The following is a 20567-nucleotide window of genomic DNA, read 5'->3' on the forward strand; positions in this document are numbered from 1 at the left end:
TTTCAAAATACTGCTGCTGGTTTATAAAGCACTGAATGGTTTAGGCCCAAAATACATTTCTGACCTCCTGCTAAATTATGAACCATCCAGATCTCTCAGGTCTTCAGGGACTGGTCAGCTTTCTGTCCCCAGAGTCAGAACTAAACATGGAGAAGCAGCGTTCAGTTATTATGCTCCAAATATCTGGAACAAACTCCCAGAAACCTGCAGGTCCGCTACAACTCTGACTACTTTTAAATCCAGGCTGAAGACTTTTCTTTTTGTCGCTGCTTTTAATTGAACTATTCATATCTTAGACTGCAGTGTAACTTTTATCCATGTACTTTTTTCTTTTAATGTTTAATTGACTGCACTGTAACTTTTATCCATGTATTTTTTCTTTTAATGTTTATTTTATTAGCTTTTCTTTTTAATGACTGATTTTAAATGCCATTTTCTTAATCTCTTTCATTTTTTGTAAAGCACTTTGAATTGCCTTGTGTTGAAAAGTGCTATATAAATAAACTTGCCTTGCCTTGCCTTGCCTTGCCTTGCCTTGCCTTGCCTAGGACAGAGAGTGAATACACACAATATACACAGATGCTGTATGAGAAACCAATGTGATTTTGGAACATTGAACAAAGTAAATCTATTCTAGTAGACCTCAACAATGGAATTGTGATTAGTAGAAATTGCCATGTCATGGCACCTTTAAGTTCAAATAAAAAAAGACCTGCAGAATGCAGGCAAAGAACAGCTGTACTGCTGGGCTAATTTCAAATTCAGTGTGGATCTGGCAGCTGACAGTGGAAAAAAGGTATTTGTAATGCCTTTATCTGGAGATCACAACTTGATTTTTTTGTTTCTATAACTGGTCAATTTATGTTAGTTTGCGGGAAAACAAAAGACTGATTTCTCAAGATAAGTAGTGTGAATAGTCAGTAGCTACACAGCACCACAGGTCAGCTCTGCTGAATCTTTCTGTGAAAACTGTAGACTATAAAAAGTGTCAAAAATGTAAGCTCTATGTTAAAAAACTGTTAACTAACAAATGAAAAGGACTGATCTGAATGTTATCTTTAGCAGAAAGTCATTGCATTTACCGATTCTGTATAGTGTATTAGAATGATTTACAGTCAGATCAAGGACAATCATTACTGATCAATTAAAAAGATATTTCAGGGGCTATACTGTAGTATCATCTAATATCATACTATCATCCAATATAATGCTATTGCACTTGACTCCAGTATTAAGAGGAAGCAAAATAAATGTTAACTAGGTCGATTTGTAAAGTTTTCTTTCTCTCTGTTCCATCGGGTTTCCATGTCTAGCATAATGGACTAGGCTACAACGACATTTGGTTGTGCAACCGTATGTTGCGTAATGAGAATCCTTGTTTTATATCTATACTATTTTAACTTCTAGCTCCTTTTAAATCCATGCCTTGTTTTAAGCATTAAAAACATCATGCTCAGATGTGCGTAAAGTTATGATATGGTTTCATACCGAGTCAACAGTTCTGGTCGATGGCTCTGACGGAGCACATGGAGCCTGGGTGAGCCTGCAGGGTGAGCGTGGTCTTCTCTGATTGAAGCTCCTGGAGAGAGGAGAACCTCAGAGACACCTGCAGAGAAGACACCAAGGTGGGGAAGCATTAGTTTGACAGCCCAAAAGAAGTAAAGACCTACTGTACAGTATGGTAAAGACTTAAAACCATGAAGTTGAATACCTTGTTATTGAGGCAGAGACTGATTGGGAAGTCCATGCTATCGGCCACAAGCTCCCCTTTGGGCATCACAGTATAACGACCACCTGGGCAAAAGGTGCCAGGTTTGTAACCTGACGTAGTGGCACAGACAACTCTCCTTTGTTGACTGAACCATGACACACAGAGAGAAAAGGAAATTACATATGAAATTATCACAATAAGTAAACACAAATAATGTACTCTTCTCATTCAACTAACATAATATAATAACCTGCGAAAGTAGCCTGATGCTAATGTAGGTACCAATAGGCACATACATATTTCTTTTTATAAATGCCCAGCAGGTGGAGACTCCACTGGTTGCAAAAACTCTAAATGCATAGAAGTCTATGAAAAAAAGTCTCTGATATAATCATTTGGTAAATATATTCTTTATGAGTTTATGGTTTCATTGAGTAGTTTTAATTATCTTTAATACATCATGATGTTAATTTTGTACATTATGATTTATGATCCCATTTAGAGTCAAATAGACAATGAAGTAGGTTGTGCATTTGGGCGTGGCTACCTTGTGATCTGCTGACAATAATAGAAATACAATCATGACCAGACTAATCAATTTTGATGCCCATCTTAGTTTAAGTAGCAGTTGTTATTACCAATTTCCGGTTGAACAGCAACTGGGAGACTGCCATGCTGAACAATTCCACCCCTGGACATTACCTACGAAGAAACATGACGCAGGCAGATCAATTAAATAATTACATTAGATATAGTTTTGCAATGCATCCTACAGTCTTTCAAGTTCAGTCAGATATTAGATTAGAAAAACAAAAGACTGTCCAACTAGACAACAGCGCAAACAAACCCATGACATTTTGCAACTAACTTTAAGTGTGCTTCAGCTACAAGCAAAAAGCTAGCAACATGTGGATGATCTTTGCAAAACTGGTAATTACAATGAGCTAATACTGACAGTACCTCATAACTTATTACACGAGTCTTACCAGGTAAAATATTTGGAGGATCTCCTGGCCGTTCTTCAGCTCCGTCCCCTCGATGATGTACTGAGCACGCACCGTTGCGTCTTTGTCACAAGCCAGCTCCCCGTTCACCTGCATGAGTTTCAGGAAACTACTGCTCTTGGAGTAAAATGCTATGACGTTGTGGTATGCAGTCCTGTACTCTGGTCTGCGCACGTCTGGCACATACAGCTCATTCACTTCCGTCTTTCTGGATCGCGCCTGTAGACCAAACAATCACATCTCAGGTTTTAAAACAACCGCCTTCACTTCACAAAAAGGTGCAGTATTGACGTATTTTTGAAGTCTAGCATCTCAAGGGTTCTCTCGTCAAAAAGCAACAGGATTTCCCTTATTAGATTTCTGTCTAATGCAGAAAATAAGCTTTGTGGCCAACACAAGTTTTTTTTACGCAGGATAATCTCCACATATTAACACCACTTTATGATTTTTGAAGAGTAAACACAATAATCCGAAGTAAAAAGCTATAAACAAAAGTACATGATGGAAGCAACCGCCATTTTTCTGACTCATAGAAGCTTTGGACATTACTGACACATTTTATATCGTAGAACCAAATATGACAATCTCGTAAATGTGTGTAAGCCACAGACTTTTTTTCAGGCTGCTAACCACAAACACATTGGAAAAAACGTTGAGACAATGTAACCGGAAGGGGTAAATTACCAAGTATTTTCCAGATTGTAGGCCTTATCCCTGCACTCTATATACCTTTAACTATTACATAATGAACCTTAATGATCTCAAAATGGGATTAATTAAAAAATAATCTTGTTCACCTCCAACATGATCAAAAGGGTGGAAAGTTTCTTTAACTAGATATGGATTATATAATTGATCAATAGAGAATTGGTTATAAATAGGAAGCTCTTCAACTGAATTCATTATGCTGCAGTAACCAACCTGTAGATTCACATTGTCCTTCCAGAGGGCGGTGTCAAAAGAAAACGAAGCCTTGCCATTCGTGCCTGTAGTCAGCTTGACTGCTTGAGAGTTGCCAGCAGACACATACACGGCCTCATTGGTGACAGCTTTGTTGTCTGGACCGATCACTTTGACCTGTAAATAAGTGAGAAAGCAGACAAAGTGACACTTTCAAGTACTGTAACACTAAAATTGTACAATTGGACACATTTTTAAATATCTTGTTCTTCTCTTTTCTAAGGTTACATTAAAATAAAAAACATCTTATTGATATTTTGTATCTCTTTTATTTATTTGAAATTGAGGTTATCCAAAAGTAACAAATCTGGTTACATTTCCTTTATATTTAGATACTCAGATTAGGTTACTAATTACATTCTTTTTCTTTACAGGTCAATGTAACGCAATGCATTTTTTCAAAGATACCCTCCTAACTGTTTGTGGATAATTTCCCAAACTGTAGTATCGCTAACTATCCACTAGTCTAGCATGGATATGAATAAATATGTATCATGTGGTGTGGTAACGGCATCTATATGGTAGCTCCCAGTGGTCTCTCTCTCTCTCACTAAATACCTTTCCCTCGAACAAGATGCCAGGCATGTATGCTTCAGGTACGTCCTCGAAGGTGACAGTTCTGACAATAGTGCTGAAGCTGGTGCGCCCAGTGCCTGTAAGAATGACTCCTAAATGGTAGAAAACATACAGATCACAGCTCATCAGGAAACAATGGTGATTACTCAATGAACAGTCAATGCTCCTATGTAAACAGCCAAGCTACCTGTGCCGTACTCCTCCAATTCTGCATTCAACTCAAAACTGACATCGTTCATGCTCCATGTTGAGTTGAAACACTGCCAGGTTCACAGTTTGTGAAGCACAGCCAGCTTTGTCAGTCTGGAAGATAATAGCACAAGTCCATTTCAAACCAAAAATAGAATTTAAAGAGAGAAATAACAGCATGTCTTTTATTAATCTGGGGTACTCACCGTCAGTTCATACGTTTTGCAGATATCTTTTTCCTGGTTCCTTGAAAACCAGAACCTTTGGGTAGCAATTTTGCAAAAAACTGCCTTGACTGAACCGACAACTGGTTTCCCATAGGTGTATCTGCAGGAGAGAGCACACAGATTGAGGAATGCTCTTCAGGAATGGATATTTAAAATGTGTATTTATTGCAGTACAATACGTTAATGTTCATTAAGGTCTGAAAGCTCTTATTTCTTAAGAATCGCACTTAACACTACAGTACACAAACTGCTCATTTATTTACCAAAGAAAAACGACCATTGCTCCAAAAATACCTACGCTTTTATTTTCCTTCCATCCATGATTAAGACATGAAAGTCCCTACTCAGTCTCCGATTGACTCACCTTAATATTTTCACCCCAACCGTGATATTTGTAACCATCCATCCATCCATCTTCTTCCGCTTATCCGTGGTCGGGTCGCGGGGGTAGCAGTTCCAGCAGAGAGCCCCAAACTTTATTTTCCCTGGCGACATCAACCAGCTCTGACTGGGGGATCCCAAGGCGCTCCCAGGCCAGCGAAGAGATATAATCCCTCCACCTGGTCCTAGGTCTACCCCTTGGTCTCTTCCCAGCTGGACGTGCCTGGAACACCTCCCTAGGGAGGCGCCCAGGTGGCATCCTAACTAGGTGCCCGAACCACCTCAACTGGCTCCTTTCGACGCGAAGGAGGAGCGGCTCAACTCCGAGTCCCTCCCTGATGACCGAACTTCTCACCTTATCCCTAAGGGAGACACCAGCCACCCTGCGGAGAAAACCCATCTCGGCCGCTTGTATCCGCGATCTCGTTCTTTCGGTCATGACCCATCCTTCATGACCATAGGTGAGGGTAGGAACGAAAATGGCCCGGTAGACAGAGAGCTTTGCCTTCTGGCTCAGCTCCCTTTTCGTCACAACGGTGCGGTAAAGCGACTGCAGTACCGCTCCCGCTGCTCCGATTCTCCGGCCCATCTCACGCTCCATTGTTCCCTCACTCGAGAACAAGACCCCGAGATACTTGAACTCCTTCACTTGGGGTAAGGACTCATTCCCTACTTGAAGTGGACAGTCCATCGGTTTCCTGCTGAGAACCATGGCCTCAGATTTGGAGGTGCTGATCCTCATCCCAGCCGCTTCACACTCGGTTGCGAACCGATCCAGTGAGTGCTGAAGGTCGCAGACCGATGAAGCCATTAGAACCACATCATCTGCAAAAAGCAGTGGTGCAATCCTTAGTCCACCGAACTGCAGACCCCCTCCCCCATGACTACGCCTCGAAATCCGATCCATGTATATTACAAACAGGATTGGTGACAAAGCGCAGCCCTGGCGGAGGCCAACCCTCACCGGAAATGGGTCCGACTTACTGCCGAGGACCCGGACACAGCTCTCGCTTTGGGAGTACAGAGATTGGATGGCCCTGAGTAGAGACCCCCTCACCCCATACTCCCGCAGCACCTCCCACAGTAACTCCCTGGGAACTCGGTCATACGCCTTCTCCAAGTCTACAAAAGACATGTAGACCGGATAAGCGTATTCCCAGGCCCCCTCCAGGATCCTTGTGAGAGTAAAAAGCTGATCCGTCGTTCCACGACCAGGACGGAATCCGCATTGTTCCTCCTCAATCTGAGGTTCGACAATCGGCCTGACCCTCCTTTCGAGTACCTTAGAGTAAACTTTCCCGGGGAGGCTGAGTAGTGTGATGCCTCTGTAATTGGCACACACCCTCTGATCCCCCTTTTTAAAAAGGGGGACCACCACCCCGGTCTGCCACTCCTTCGGCACTGTTTCCGACTTCCACGCAACGTTGATGAGACGTGTCAACCATGACAGTCCCTCAACACCCAGAGCCTTCAGCATTTCCGGGCGGATCTCATCCACCCCCGGGGCTTTGCCACTGTGGAGTTGTTTGACGACCTCAGTGACCTCCCCCCGGGAGATTGGTGTTGATCCCCCGTCATACTCCAGCTCTGCCTCTAACATAGAGGGCGGAGTTGTCGGGTTCAGGAGTTCCTCAAAGTGTTCCTTCCAACGCCCTAACACTCCATCAGTTGAGGTCAACAACGTCCCATCCTTACTGTACACAGCTTGGATGGTTCCCTGCTTCCCCCTCCTGAGGTGTCGGACAGTTTTCCAGAACAACTTTGGTGCCGCCCGAAAGTCCTTCTCCATGTCTTCTCCGAACTTCTCCCACACCCGCTGCTTTGCCTCGGCCACGGATGAGGCTGCTGCCCTTCGGGCCTGTCGGTACCTTGCAACTGCCTCGGGAGTCCCCCGGGATAACAAATCCCTGAAGGCCTCCTTCTTCAGTCGGACGGCTTCCCTGACCACCGGTGTCCACCAGGAGGTTCGAGGGTTACCGCCCCTTGAGGCACCTAGGACCTTGAGACCACAGCTCCCCGCCGCGGCTTCGGCAATAGAGGCTTTGAACACCGACCACTCTGGTTCAATGTCCCCAACCTCCACAGGAATACCCGAAAAGCTCCGCCGGAGGTGTGAGTTGAAGGCCTCCTGAACTTGGGCCTCCTCCAGACGTTCCCAGTTCACCCGAACTACACGTTTGGGCTTACCAGGTCTATCCAGAGGCTTCCCCCGCCACTCGACCCAACTCACCACCAGATGGTGATCAGTTGACAACTCCGCCCCTCTCTTTACCCGAGTGTCCAAAACATACGGCCTCAGGTCCGATGATACGATAACGAAATCGATCATGGACCTTCTGCCTAGGGTGCTCTGGTACCACGTACACTTATGAGCATCCTTATGTTCGAACATGGTGTTTGTTATGGCCAATCCATGACTAGCACAGAAGTCCAGTAACAAACCACCACTCCGGTTCAGATCAGGGGGGCCGTTCCTCCCAATCACGCCCCTCCAAGTGTCTCCATCATTGCCCACATGTGCGTTGAAGTCTCCCAGCAAGATTAAAGAGTCCCCTTCAGGAGCCCCATACAGGACTCTTTCCAGGGTCTCCAAGAAGGCCGTATACTCTGAACTGCTGTTGGGTGCATAAGCACACACAACAGTCAGAGTTTTCCCCCCCATAACCCGCAGGCGTAGGGAGGCGACCCTCTCGTCCACTGGGGTAAACTCCAACAACGAAGCACCTAACCGGGGACTTGTGAGTATCCCCACACCCGCCCGGCGCCTCACACCTTGAGCAACTCCGGAGAAGAATAGAGTCCAACCCCTATCCAGAAGTAAGGTTCCAGAGCCGACGCTGTGCGTAGAGGTGAGCCCAACCAGATCCAACTGGTAACGCTCCACCTCCCGCACAAGCTCCGGCTCCTTCCCCCCCAGAGAGGTGACGTTCCACGTCCCCAAAGCCAGCTTCTGTCGCCCGGGTCTGGTCCGTCGAGACCCTCCGCTTTCACTGCCACCCGACCCCATCGATGTTTCCCGTAGGTGGTGGGCCCGCGGGACGGAGAAGCGGAGGTGTTGCCCACGTTGCCTTTTCGGGCTGGGCCCGGCCGGGCTCCGTGGCAAGCCCGGCCACCAGACGCTCGCCGACGAGTCCTCCTTCTGGGCCTGGCTCCAGAAGGGGACCCCGGGCTTCCTCCGGGCCGGGTATCCTCACTTCTTAGTTTTTCTTTCATGAGGTCTTTTGAACCAATCTTAGTCTGGCCCCTTGCCTGAGACCAATTTGCCATGGGAGACCCTACCAGGAACACAAGGTTCCAGACAACACAGCCCCCAGGTTCATCAGGGCACACAAACCTCTCTACCACGGTAAGGTGCTGGTTCTTCAGAGATTTGTAACCGACCTATAATAAATCTCAAACGACATTCCTAATTTTAGCCAACTCAACATGTACTAGCCAATCGGAGGCAGTGTAATGCAGGTCATGCCTTTGCTATAGTAGGAAACACTTTTATTGTTAAGACAAAATTAAAAATCGAATTAGATTCAGATGGCTGAATTGTTTATGCTCAGTTTGTTTGTATGGCATTCTCTATTATCTAACATGTTACATTTGTGTTTTTCTATTGTTTTTAAGGTTTTCTACCTGGACCATTACTATAGATATCTACATAAGTCAACTGTTGAAAAGAGAAATAAATACAAACAAATAGGAAAGAGTTGTCTATGCGTCTATCTTGCCCTCAAGCCTCTCATATTTGGACAAACATTGAAAAAAGCCCAAAAATCCCCAAAGAACTTTACAATAATTAAGGTTTGTTGCTATGTGGTTGTAATAGCTATACGCTGCTGTTTGTTCGTTAAGAATGTGTATTTGTGAAGCAATGGGCCATAGGACGAATGAGCTTTCGGTCCAGTGGGACATGTTTTGGACTATTGGGGTGTTGGCCTTCAGATACCAGAGAACGGTTTTCTGTGTGAAACGCACACTCAGACACCATTGCCTAAAACAGTTTTATACTCTTGCAAAAAAATGCAGCAGTACCAGTAGAGTTTTCCTTTTCGTTATACCAAAATTGAGGAGAATTACATATATTTTTAATAAAATAGCCACTGTGCTAAACTTCATTGCCATTGCTAACCACTGTCAGGTCCTTGATGTGAGACACTCACTTTCCACAAATCTTTAGTGTTGCCTCCTTGTCCAGGATGGAAATTACATTGGGTAGTTCAACCTTTACCTCATATTTTGGCAAAACTGAAGGCGAGGAAAATTATTTCAAAATGTAACTGCTGAAAAGGAACATACAGTGTAGATCAAACATATCAATCGTTTTGGTAATATTCAGCAAATAACTGCAGCAGACCGTATTCCTTGATGTCGAAGCTGTGGGATATTTGCTCTCCTTGGTCCGTTGTGGCAGTGATCACGTAGCTTCCCTGAACCGCCTCAGGAATCATGGGGTGGGAAATATCAAGGATACCGCTAACAAGGTTCCTATCCAACCACTGAGCAATGCGAATTTAATTGGGATCCTACATGAAGGCAGAGGCACATTTGAGGATGAGTTTAGACCCACAAATGAACTATGAACTGATGGTGTCTCATGGTATCTACGCTCACAAGGATGTTTTTCTATCCTTCATAATAAGGCAACACAAACCTTATGGATTTGTTCCTGTAATAGTTACATATTTTTAATTATTCAGATGGCAGACATTATAATACTTGTGAAAGTTAGTGTACTGTAAGTTCATGTCAATGTTTGTTGATAGGATTGTATTTTTGGCACTACAATCAAATGAAAAGCCAGAAACAATTTTTAAATCCTGCCAATAGGGCCTTTAAAATGTTCTCAAAATAAAACACTGCATTTATGTATTCTATTAGTATAGCATTATATAATTAGCACACAATGTGTATAAGGGTCTTATACAGCAAGCATTAGAGACAGCTTCTCATACTATAACTTTGTGTCATTCTTACCTGGAGCTCCACCACTTTGTACTGAAAAAGAAAATAACATTTTCAGTTGCATGTAGAATTTGTACTTTATATGCAAGAAGAATACAACTGTAAACAGGGATGCAAACTTGTCACCTTTCGGCGAAATTCGCCGTTTTGAATCCAAAATAGGTCGTGTGTGTGATTCAGGTAGATCTGCAATAAAAATATTTTTGGGGTATGGAGGGGGTCTGGGACCCGGAGTAATCTGCGGCCGCGATGATGGTCTAGCTTCAGCAGCTACATTACCTACGGGTGCGTTCGTTAATATTAACTGTGGTCCGGAGTCACTGTGGCACAGACTGGACCGCTGGTGAACTGCTGTTAGAACGGGCCGTTCAGGTGTTCAGAGCAGGACTCCCTGTCGGAGCGGCAGAGCGTGATGTGCACTGAAAAGTGTTTCTGTCGCAATATTATCGTTGAGCTGGCTAACTAGCATGCATTGTCACTATCTGCTAACGTTAGCTTTAGCCTTCGTTTTCTAATAGTTTTTTTCATAGGCTATAAACAGAGGTGGTATAAGTATAGATCTTGTACTTGAGTAAAAGTAGAAGCACTCAGATCTTGTACTAGAGTAAAAGTAGAAGTACTCAGATATTGTACTAGAGTAAAAGTAGAAGTACTCAGATCTTGTACTTGAGTAAAAGTAGAAGTACTCAGATCTTTTAGGCTACTAGAGTAAAAGTAGAAGTACTCCGATCTTGTACTTGAGTGATAGTAGAAGTACTCAGGTATTGTACTTGAGTAAAAATGGAAGTACTCAGATCTTGTTCTTGAGTAAGAGTAGTAGTACTCAGATCTTGTACTTGAGTAAAAGTAGAAGTACTCAGATCTTGTACTGGAGTAAAAGTAGAAGCACCAGAGTGTAGGAATACTCTGTTACAGTAAAAGTCCTGCATTCAAAATGTTCCTCAAGTGAAAGTAGAAAAGTATTATCATCAGAATATAGTTAAAGTAGCGACAGTAAAAGTAGTCGTTGTGCAGATTGGTCCATTTCAGAATAACATATATGATATGTTTTATAAAGATTGATCATGAAAGTGTTCTCAAAGCTGGTAAAGGTGCAGCTAGTTTGAATGACTTTGTATACTGCAGGGTAGCTTGTGAATTTACTCCAGGTGGAACTAAAGTTTGATTCAACACTTGATTATATTTCACATCATTCATCCACATCTGTGAAGTAACTAAAGGTATTAAATACATGCAGTGGAGGAAAAGTACACCATGTACCTCTGAACTGTAGAGGAGAAGAAGTACAAAGTAGCAAAACATTGAAATAATTAAGTAAAGTACAAGTAGCTCAACATTGTACCCAAGTATAGTACTTGAGTTTATGAACTTAGTTACACCAGTGGCTATAAAGATAGAAAGACTAAGCCTTGCACAGAGGCATGAAAATACATTTTCAAAATGCTCAACAGTGCTGCCAAAATTATAAACTGACTGCTGCAATTAAAATAAATGCTTTTATATATTTCTATTAGATGTGACTCTTTGGCGTTTCTGTTATTACTAACTGCTGCTTTAGTTGTTCTGACTGCTAACATCCTGTTATTCCTCATTTTAAAGCCGATATTCCGTGGGGTTGGGGGGCTCGGATCCTTGTCACCTTTTTCATACCTGATGAGTTTGCATCCCTGTGTAAAGCAAATTCACAGAATATAAATCATTAGCTTTTTCAATAGCAAAAATTAACAATCCACAAACAGGAGGAGTACTGGGTGATTGGCAAGATGTACCTGGTTGAACAGACACCAAAGTGCAAAATACAGAATATCAACATTTAAAAAAAGACATTTTCATTCACTTAATTAAAACAGTTATAGTTTTGGATGCAGTTTCATACAGTTAAAAAATAAAGATTATAAGATTATACATTTCAGCAGGGGCACTCGTCAGTATAATAATACAAAATAAATACATTTCTGATTTTTAACATTTGATTTGGACATTTTGTTCCGTCATTTTATATATTTACAAATATTCAATATGTTTAATATGTTTTAGTTTAGAGACTTGTATAGTAGGTCAGACAGTATTACACATATTATTAAAGTTGGCTAGGCATGGGATGAATTCATGGCACAATTATCCTGGTGAAAATGATTGCAATTAACAATATAAATATACATACCAGTCGGGCTACAGGAATGAAATTGGAATCCATCGAGACGATTCGGAATTGGACTGTTAATAAAAAGCAGGAAAAAATAAATAAAAATAGCATTAATGTTTTCTCACAAACAGCAATAATAAAACACAAACAGCAATACATAACATCGGTAAGGGAAACAGAGAATCAATTAAATAAAACCCTACAGTAGCCAGTCGGAAGAGGGACATTGTTGGATAACTTGCATGGTACAAAGGCACTATTCTTAAAGGCCTAAATTAGATAAAGTTTGCTAAGTTTCTAGTGATAGTGGACTGTGTGAAGCTATTTTAAAAAGCATATTTCTGAAGTTTTCCTATTGCGTTGCACTGTAGACGGTGAAGTGCTAGTCAGCCACAGTCTAGGGTTTATGAGAAACAATGTTTAAAAAAGGCACTGCAACAATTAATATCTGCCTCTTTGTCAAGTTAGGGGAATTATTTAAAAAATAAAATCTAAATTAGATCAGCAGAATCTCTGAAGTAGTAAGGGACAAAAGGTCCAAAACACTGGATACTGTATATTGTTTAATGCTACTCTATAGAATGTCTTTAGTGATACCCCTGGTGCCTGGAAAACCCCTATATGTAATATTGGCTTTTCATGAAAAATCCCCAAACACAAGACAAAATAACCCTGATGACATCACTGAACTAGTCATTTTATTAAAGCTCCTGGAGCCAAAAGCCATGGGTAGGGTCTAATCATAGAGGATTTTATGGTAAAGATGACAAAGACCTTCTTTACCACTGACCTTTCAACACACAACCAATCAGATGAAAACTGAATGAAGATAGCAGGGGAGGTCACCATAGAAACGTTTCTTTAGGTGTTTTAATTCAACCCGATTGCGTGAAATGCCTTTTACTACCGAAGCACTTTTGATTACATATGTATATTATTCATACCAGCATGTGCCAACGCTCTTCAAAACCAGCTAAACACTTTCTGCACATTTTCCGCTGCACTTTTCAAATATAAAAACTAAAATGTGCCCAAACACATCCAAATGAGGAAACATCTTCACCAACTTCACGAAACATGTACATCGTTTACTGAAGGCGCACCATAAATGAAACCCTGCAAACACAAAATGCTGCAAAAATAAAACGCTGCAAGTAAAAACGCTTTAAGTTGCTCAAAACACAACAGGGACACTAAAATGAATGCACTCTGGAGGGCATTCGGGAATAATTTTAGACAACTGTAACTGTTGTTGGAAACTTTCCTAAAATGTCCTTTTTATTGGATTATTCCAACAATGTGATCGCACGATTCCTTCCAATATTATTGCAAATCTGCTGAAAGCAATAGGGAACGTATCCAACCTAGTCATTTCAAATATACTGATGATGACACTTAATTATGGAATAGACTAACGTCAACAAGAGCTGCTTTAATCTCGTTGCAATGTTTCCAGAGAGAACAGCTGTGAGGTCCGTGCAGAAAGCAGAGCAGTGTGTATAATATATATCACTCAGTATAACAGGCCTATACTCTCTTTATTTGCTTTAGTTTAGTAGATATCTACAAACAAAGAGTCGATATTTTTCTAAGACCATTTAGTGCTTCACATAATAAAATACACAACGGCTGTAGCCTGATTATGCTTTAGGAGCTGTAGGTGTGTGTTGTACAGTGTGTAGGTGTGTGTGTGGTACAGTGTGTAGGTGTGTGTGTTGTACAGTGCGTAGATGCGGCGGACAGACGGGTCTCAGTTGGTTTGGTGTCCTCTGCTTACTTTTAATACTTGTAAATACAACTTTTGGCCCGTCATTTCAATTCCCCATTTCAGCGACCAGAGGGGGTGGGGGGTATATCCAGTCTCTGATTGTGTAACGTTATTATGAGAGTGCTCTCATTCTTGTTTGATTCTGAAATTGTATATATTTATATAAATATATGTGTGTGTGTGTCCGCATCTGTAGCCTGTTATTGTCTCATTATACCGCACTGTGAATGAATGAAAAGTAAATATATAAGTCTTCATGAACACATCTGTCCATTAGACAGAGGGCTGCTGTGCCTCCTGTCATCATTAATGGACGTCTCTTTAAAATGACCGCTCAGAGGAGAGGAGTTCTCATGTATCTAACCGCCTGCTGCTTCCCCTCCTCTCTCCTCGGTTCACCTCCTCAGTCCTCCGCTCGCATCTCCTGTGGGCGGGACTAAGTATCGAGGAGGGGAGTCGAGGAGGGGACATTTAAGAATTGAGAAACCTCTATGCACTCTTCTTCCAGCTGTGCATCACTTTTTAGTGTCCTCGTTTTCATTTGAGCTTCTTGCAGCGTTTTTTTATTTGCAGCGTTTTCAGTTTGTAGAGTTTTGTTTATGCGGGTACTTTAGTCAGTCATTTGCATAATTTTTTTAAGTGCAGTGTTTTTCTCCTAATTTTAGTGTTTTTGGCTTTGTGGTAGATAATAGTAGTATCATATTAGGACACCTGTCTCGTCTTTCTATAGCAAATATACCAAGGTTTTACTGTGTTTAATTGGTGATTTGTTTGTGATATTTTTTGCATTAAACCACCAAGAACTCAACCACCTGTGTGCTGAATTTATCCAAAATTGTGCAAATGCAGCTGAATCGGTAAGCATTGCAGAGGGGAGAATGTGGGCAGTATGAACAGTACGACTGCAGCAGAGCAGTCATTTTACCACACAGCAGGAAACCCTAAAACTGAAGTACCACAACATGTGATACTAACCTTTCTGTCCAGGTTTGTAGATGGGTTTATCAGTCTGGATGATGTGGATGAAAGCAGGACGCTCAATCAGGATTTTGGTTTTCTTGCTCATCGAGACACCCTCACCCGTAATAGTGACATTAATGGATGCCACAGTTCTGTGATGCACTGTGGGGACCTGTACAAGAAAAAAACATACATCTTTCAGAGAGGGTATGTGACATGGCCCATATTATGCTTTTTGGGGTTTTGTCTTTCCGGTAGTGTGTTGCATACGTTTTTGTGCATTAAAATGCCTCCTTTGGACTCCTTTATTTACTTCTGCGACAAAGTGACATCACTTTGTAACACGTGTGCTTCTATTTGCTAGCGCTAATCTGTAAGCGGTTGACCTATCACAATGAAGCCAGCCAGTTTACCAATCAGAGCAAACTGAAAATGAGCATAATCTGTTCGCTTTAAAGCTGAGGACATGTTACTTGATTTTCAGGTTCATATTTGTATTTTGTGCCTCTACTGTGACATGTTTACATGCTCCTGTTAAGCCCCAAAGACCCCTTCGGCGGGTCTTTTTTTTTCACGACACTGTCTCAGGGCATCTTAATATTTAAAAACCTATTATTGTGTTATACCAGATTAACGGGAAGAATCTCAGCTAACTGACGATACAAACCATGTTTACCAAAACAAAACACAAGTCTCATAAGAAGCATCTAAATGACCCCTGAGCGGAAAAATGACCCCTGAGCGGAAAAATGCTAACGCACTTTGGCACAGAACTCAAGATAAAGATACCCTTATTACTTATCGTAACTTTACATACAAGATATCCGATTAAATCTGAGACTCCGCAGATGATATAGGTATAGTATCATCACTGAGCGATCAGAACTCGCGACAGGGGAAGCAAACACAGACATCACAACACGTAGCATTACGGAGGAAAAACGGGACATCGTCTCACCTTAGCTGTTATTCTGATCAAAAGTCATGTTCAATGGCATTAAAACGAGAAAAAACGCGGATGAGGGTTGATCCTTAATTGAATGTGTCCGTCACTTTGAAAAAATTATTTATAATCCATAATTCAATTTTTATGTAAAAATCGGAGTGTAAAAGTTAGCTGCTAATGGTAGCCACCAGAGTTATCGCATCTTCCGGTTTTGGCTATGCGTCACTCTCACTCCTTATTTGGTAATGTGTGTGTATATGTGGGAGTACCCTTCAATTCCATTGGCTCTAGCGGTTAAAAGGAGATGTCAATCATCAAAATCGACCAAGGGGGGCCAGAGATATGGAAAATCCACCCAAATGACCCCAGAAGTGTTTTTTTTTGCTAAATCTCTCTAAAAGGGTCAAATTCCACTTGTTTTGCATCAATCTTGATACAGGGTACTTATTATATGTTGTAGTTTGGATTCCTAAAGCTTTTCGTCTACCATCCCATCATTCAAGGGTGGTTTTCACTATAAGTCATTTTTCTTTTTTGGACGGACACAATAATTTAAATTGTTTTACTGTGTTCAATCTGAATTTACTTTAAAATAAAAACATCTATATTGATTCTGACACTTCTACATCCAACTCACAGATGTAACCTTGCTTTGAGAAAAAGGATTATTAATTTAACTCTTTTGGAAGGGAAGATATGGTCATTTGTTCTGGGAATGTCATTTTCGAGCCGGAGACCTGAAAAACAGGCTCGGGGCTTAAAAAGGGCCTTTATTTTTCCCCATAGTGCCTGTGCTGCAGCACCTCTTTTCAACCTTCGTCTGAAACCAGAGCCCAGTCTGCTCTGATTGGTTAGCTGGCTAGCTCTGTTGTGATTGTTCAACCTTTTAGAGATGACGAAAATGTCCCTCCCCTTAGCCTATCATGTACAATGTATTGTGTTGGAGCGCTGGGTGGGAGAGAAACTCCCTCTGGAGGGAACTTTGTGATTGTACCCTTTGCAGACCATTTACATGCACAAAAACCTATTTAATACTACAAGAAAGGGAAAACTCCAAAAAGCAAAACAGGGGACCATGTAAGGTAAGCACTGGGGTATTTTCAATGTAGATTGTACCTATAATTGTATACAAGAACAGTTTGGAGAAATAAAAGAACAGACCTCTACCATGACATGGTTAATCAGGAAATGTCGTCATGTGTTTTTACTTGCTAATGGAACTGCGATTATATAACAGGGACTACTTCCAAAATGTGGGTGCTAGGCCTCAGTCATGGAGCCAGCTGTCTGATTAGGGGCGAGAGGAACGTGCCTTGAAAGCTCATGAATGCATCTAACCACTAACAACAACTTCCCTCCCCTCCCGATCTTCCATACTCTACTTTGGAAAATGACTAAGAGCAGTTATACATTGTATTTGTTTTGACTGACATTTGAGACGACACTTTGCAAATTGCGGTGTACACATGCTGACTCAGACCTGGAAGTTTAAGCAGCGATAGAAGTCCTTGTCAACAGCCTGCTCGAGTATGGTGGTTTTGCCGGGGCCCATCTCGAGGGTGATGGTCAATTTGACGGGCATCGTTGGGCCGTCGATGTGAGCACACAGGGTCTCCTGTTGCCCTCCTCTCACCTGGGAGCTCACAGTCACTGCAAAAATACTGCAGCCAGAAAGAGGACATTATATTAGTTAAAAAAAGGACATGGTGTGCTTTACATCAGAACAGAAAGCAGGGTTTTTAGTACTCATTCTTATGCGTTTGGTTATTGCAAAAATGCTCCTATATCAACTATTGGAGTCATGGATTTGTTCTAATACCCATTGAGGCTGAGCAGAAGGAAATAATTAGCCGTTATTGACATCACCTGTTACATAAATTAAAGCCATGAAGTGGAGCTGAACACTTAAAAACCCTATGCTGTGTATTCATTGTCGTACATCTGTGATTAAACGTGCCATTTTAGCTGTTTAAGTGCGTTCCCATGCAAAATGATGGTAAAAATGCACCACGAGTTCCCGAAAGGTGCACTCATTCCGGTTAAAAAGTTGACTGTGGAACGCTAATCACACTCTACGATCGCCATCTTGGCTACGTAACAGTAGTGGTGTTTCCAGGCCCAATTGCGACAGCTCAAGTCAACACGGCACTATTTAAATTAATGTTATACATGTGACTGTTTTTCTATATTTGATACACTTTCCACTCTACTGGTGATAAAAGCAGCCACTGTTCATTTTATTGGGTAAATTGAGAAGTCTGTAATGATTTGCTACCACGAAAGATGAAGATAGCTGAGGGTCTATCATTACTTAAGGCATAGCAGCCATAAGCGATTCGAGACAACACTACACAGTCCCATGCTGTGCAGGTGTTCACCAAACACAACATGAAAGTGCACTAAGAGAGCATCACAGCAACATTGTACCCTACCCCATCAGCACCAAGTGGCACGCTCCCTTCAGATAGACCTATATTTAACAGGTTAAGATTCAATTTTAATGAAGTATTCACAAGCTCTAAGTAGAGTTTTGCTGATACTGTCAGAAATGGCAGAGGCTATGAACATTTTTTTTTTTGGTGTGAAATAAGTTAACATATCTCGACTGTTTTCCATTTATTATAAAGTACAGTAACAGATTGACAGGAAAGCTAAGTGGTGCATGTCAGCAACTGACATCGATCAAAGAACTAGTTTGGGTTTTATATTGTAATTTTAGTCTCAAAACGTTTTTATTTTATACATTTTGCTTTTGTCATTTCATGCATTATCTACCCTCTAGCTAGCTTACTAAATTGATAGCCTCGTTAACTTCTACATTCTGACAGTAGCATTAATATTGCAGTTGTCGAGGATTCTTTTTTCTCCCAACTACTACTGCCATGCATTTTGTGTGTGAATTTAGCCAGAAAGATCGAGCCAGAAGCTTTGAATACTGGCAGACTTAACTTATGGCATTTTGTACTTAAGGATGTTTACCTTTAGAACTATACCCTGCAATAAAAAACGACAGTTGTTGTTTTGCTCCTAGGACTTATTCGTACTAGCTTTCCATAAAGTCCTTATCGAACTGGAAAAATGCCAGCCAAGAATGCGGCTTCTGCAGTTCAGAATCTGTTGCAAAATCCTCTGAACCTGGTCTATTTGGATGCATTTAAAAGTGATTCTAAAATAATAACATGCTTTGAATGTATTTAGATTTTTTGTTGGTCTTTAATTTTCTCTTTGATTTTATGTTAAATTCTTATATTGTCTTTTTGGTTGCAACCTTGTCATTTGTGCTGCTAACTGTACTGGAGAGGAGTCTTTTGAAATTGATTTTTAAATCTCAATAAGTCTTTAATATAATAAAATCAGTTTTTTCCTCAAAAATGTTTCCTAGGTAAAAATGCGAAAAAGAGCAGTGTTTTAAAGTATGTCAGTGGATTTAGCAGTATATCGTAATATTTGTTTACACTACACTGCATGAGTTAAAATATAACATAATCAGTGGCACTTTAAGTAGATTTTGATTAGAATCTGTACTGGACCTTTAGTTGTAATTCTGGTATTGAGTTCCTCTTTCACCACTGAAAAATACATATGCAAATTGGTGTTTGAAATGTTGTATTATTGTAAATTGCATGAAATGACACGCCTAAACAACACTGCTGAATATGCTGTGTTTGAGGCTTGTTGGCATACAGGGGCCTGCACTGCTGCCAATGATAAATAAGGACACATTTTATTGAGTTTTGGGTGGTAATGCTGAGAATATTGATGCCATCTCAGCCTGAGCAAAAGTTGCATGATGAGGAAAAGTCTTATGACTGATACTAAACTATGAAAGGCATGCGAGTCAAGATGAGCACAGAGCAGGTAACAAAGAAGGCTGTGAAACAAGGGTCAGAACTCGATCAATATGCAGAGTGTGTCCGTGGAAATAAGAGCTAGTATCTTGATTTAGGAAAAAAACAAAAATGTGGCTTTAAGGCTAAAACAGCACAAAGTGTTTCCTTTAAACTGATGGTCACCACTTGATTTAGTAGAATAACCAAATAATACTTTATCATTGTTCAGTAACTTAGCAGATATGGCCAGCCAGAGGTGGAAAAAGTACTCACATCTTGTAATTAAAAGTAAAAGAACCAGTGTCGGATTACTCTCTGTTACAAGCATGGGCGTAATTTCCACTGGGGAGAGGGGGGACTTGTCCCCTCCACTTTTCAAAATCCCGTTTGTGTCCCCCCCGCAAGCGGTCATCGTCACGGAGTATGGGGGTTATTCCCTATCTTTATTCAAGAGTGTGGTCTTTAAATTTGAGAGCATACTTTATTGATTTATTTCCCTCAAACCCTGTCCTCGCACTCAAATAGTGCCTGCTTGCGCTTAGATTTGCTCTGCTTCTGCTCTAACTGTACGCTTGCACTCAGATATATTGCTGCTTACAGATTTCCTGTGTTCCAGCTTAAAACCTTCTCCTCGCACTCAGGCTGTTATATCTCTCACAGGCTCTGCCCTCTACTGGACTTAAATCGTGTACTGCATTTCTACTCCACTACATGTATTTATCTTAGATTACTCTGCATATTTAGATTAATGATACATTCACAATCTACCCTGCAGCGTACAAAGTAATTACAATTTGTTCAACCTTTACCAGCTTTGATAACACTTGAATGCAGCAATACTCATCAAAACATTGTATTATTCTAAAATGGGCCAATCTGCATAATGAGTACTTGTACTTTTGATACTTTAAGGCCA

The 20567-nt window shown here is 41.2% G+C and overlaps 1 pseudogene; it reads right to left on the bottom strand.

Annotated features, from left to right (window-relative positions):
• Positions 1 to 1492: 1492 nt before the first annotated feature.
• On the bottom strand, positions 1493 to 17906 carry LOC117559393 (annotated as a pseudogene).
• Between the last annotated feature and the right edge of the window lie 2661 nt (positions 17907 to 20567).

This window comes from Gymnodraco acuticeps, unplaced genomic scaffold (genome assembly GCF_902827175.1).
Source record: "Gymnodraco acuticeps unplaced genomic scaffold, fGymAcu1.1, whole genome shotgun sequence".
Classification (NCBI taxonomy): domain Eukaryota; kingdom Metazoa; phylum Chordata; class Actinopteri; order Perciformes; family Bathydraconidae; genus Gymnodraco; species Gymnodraco acuticeps.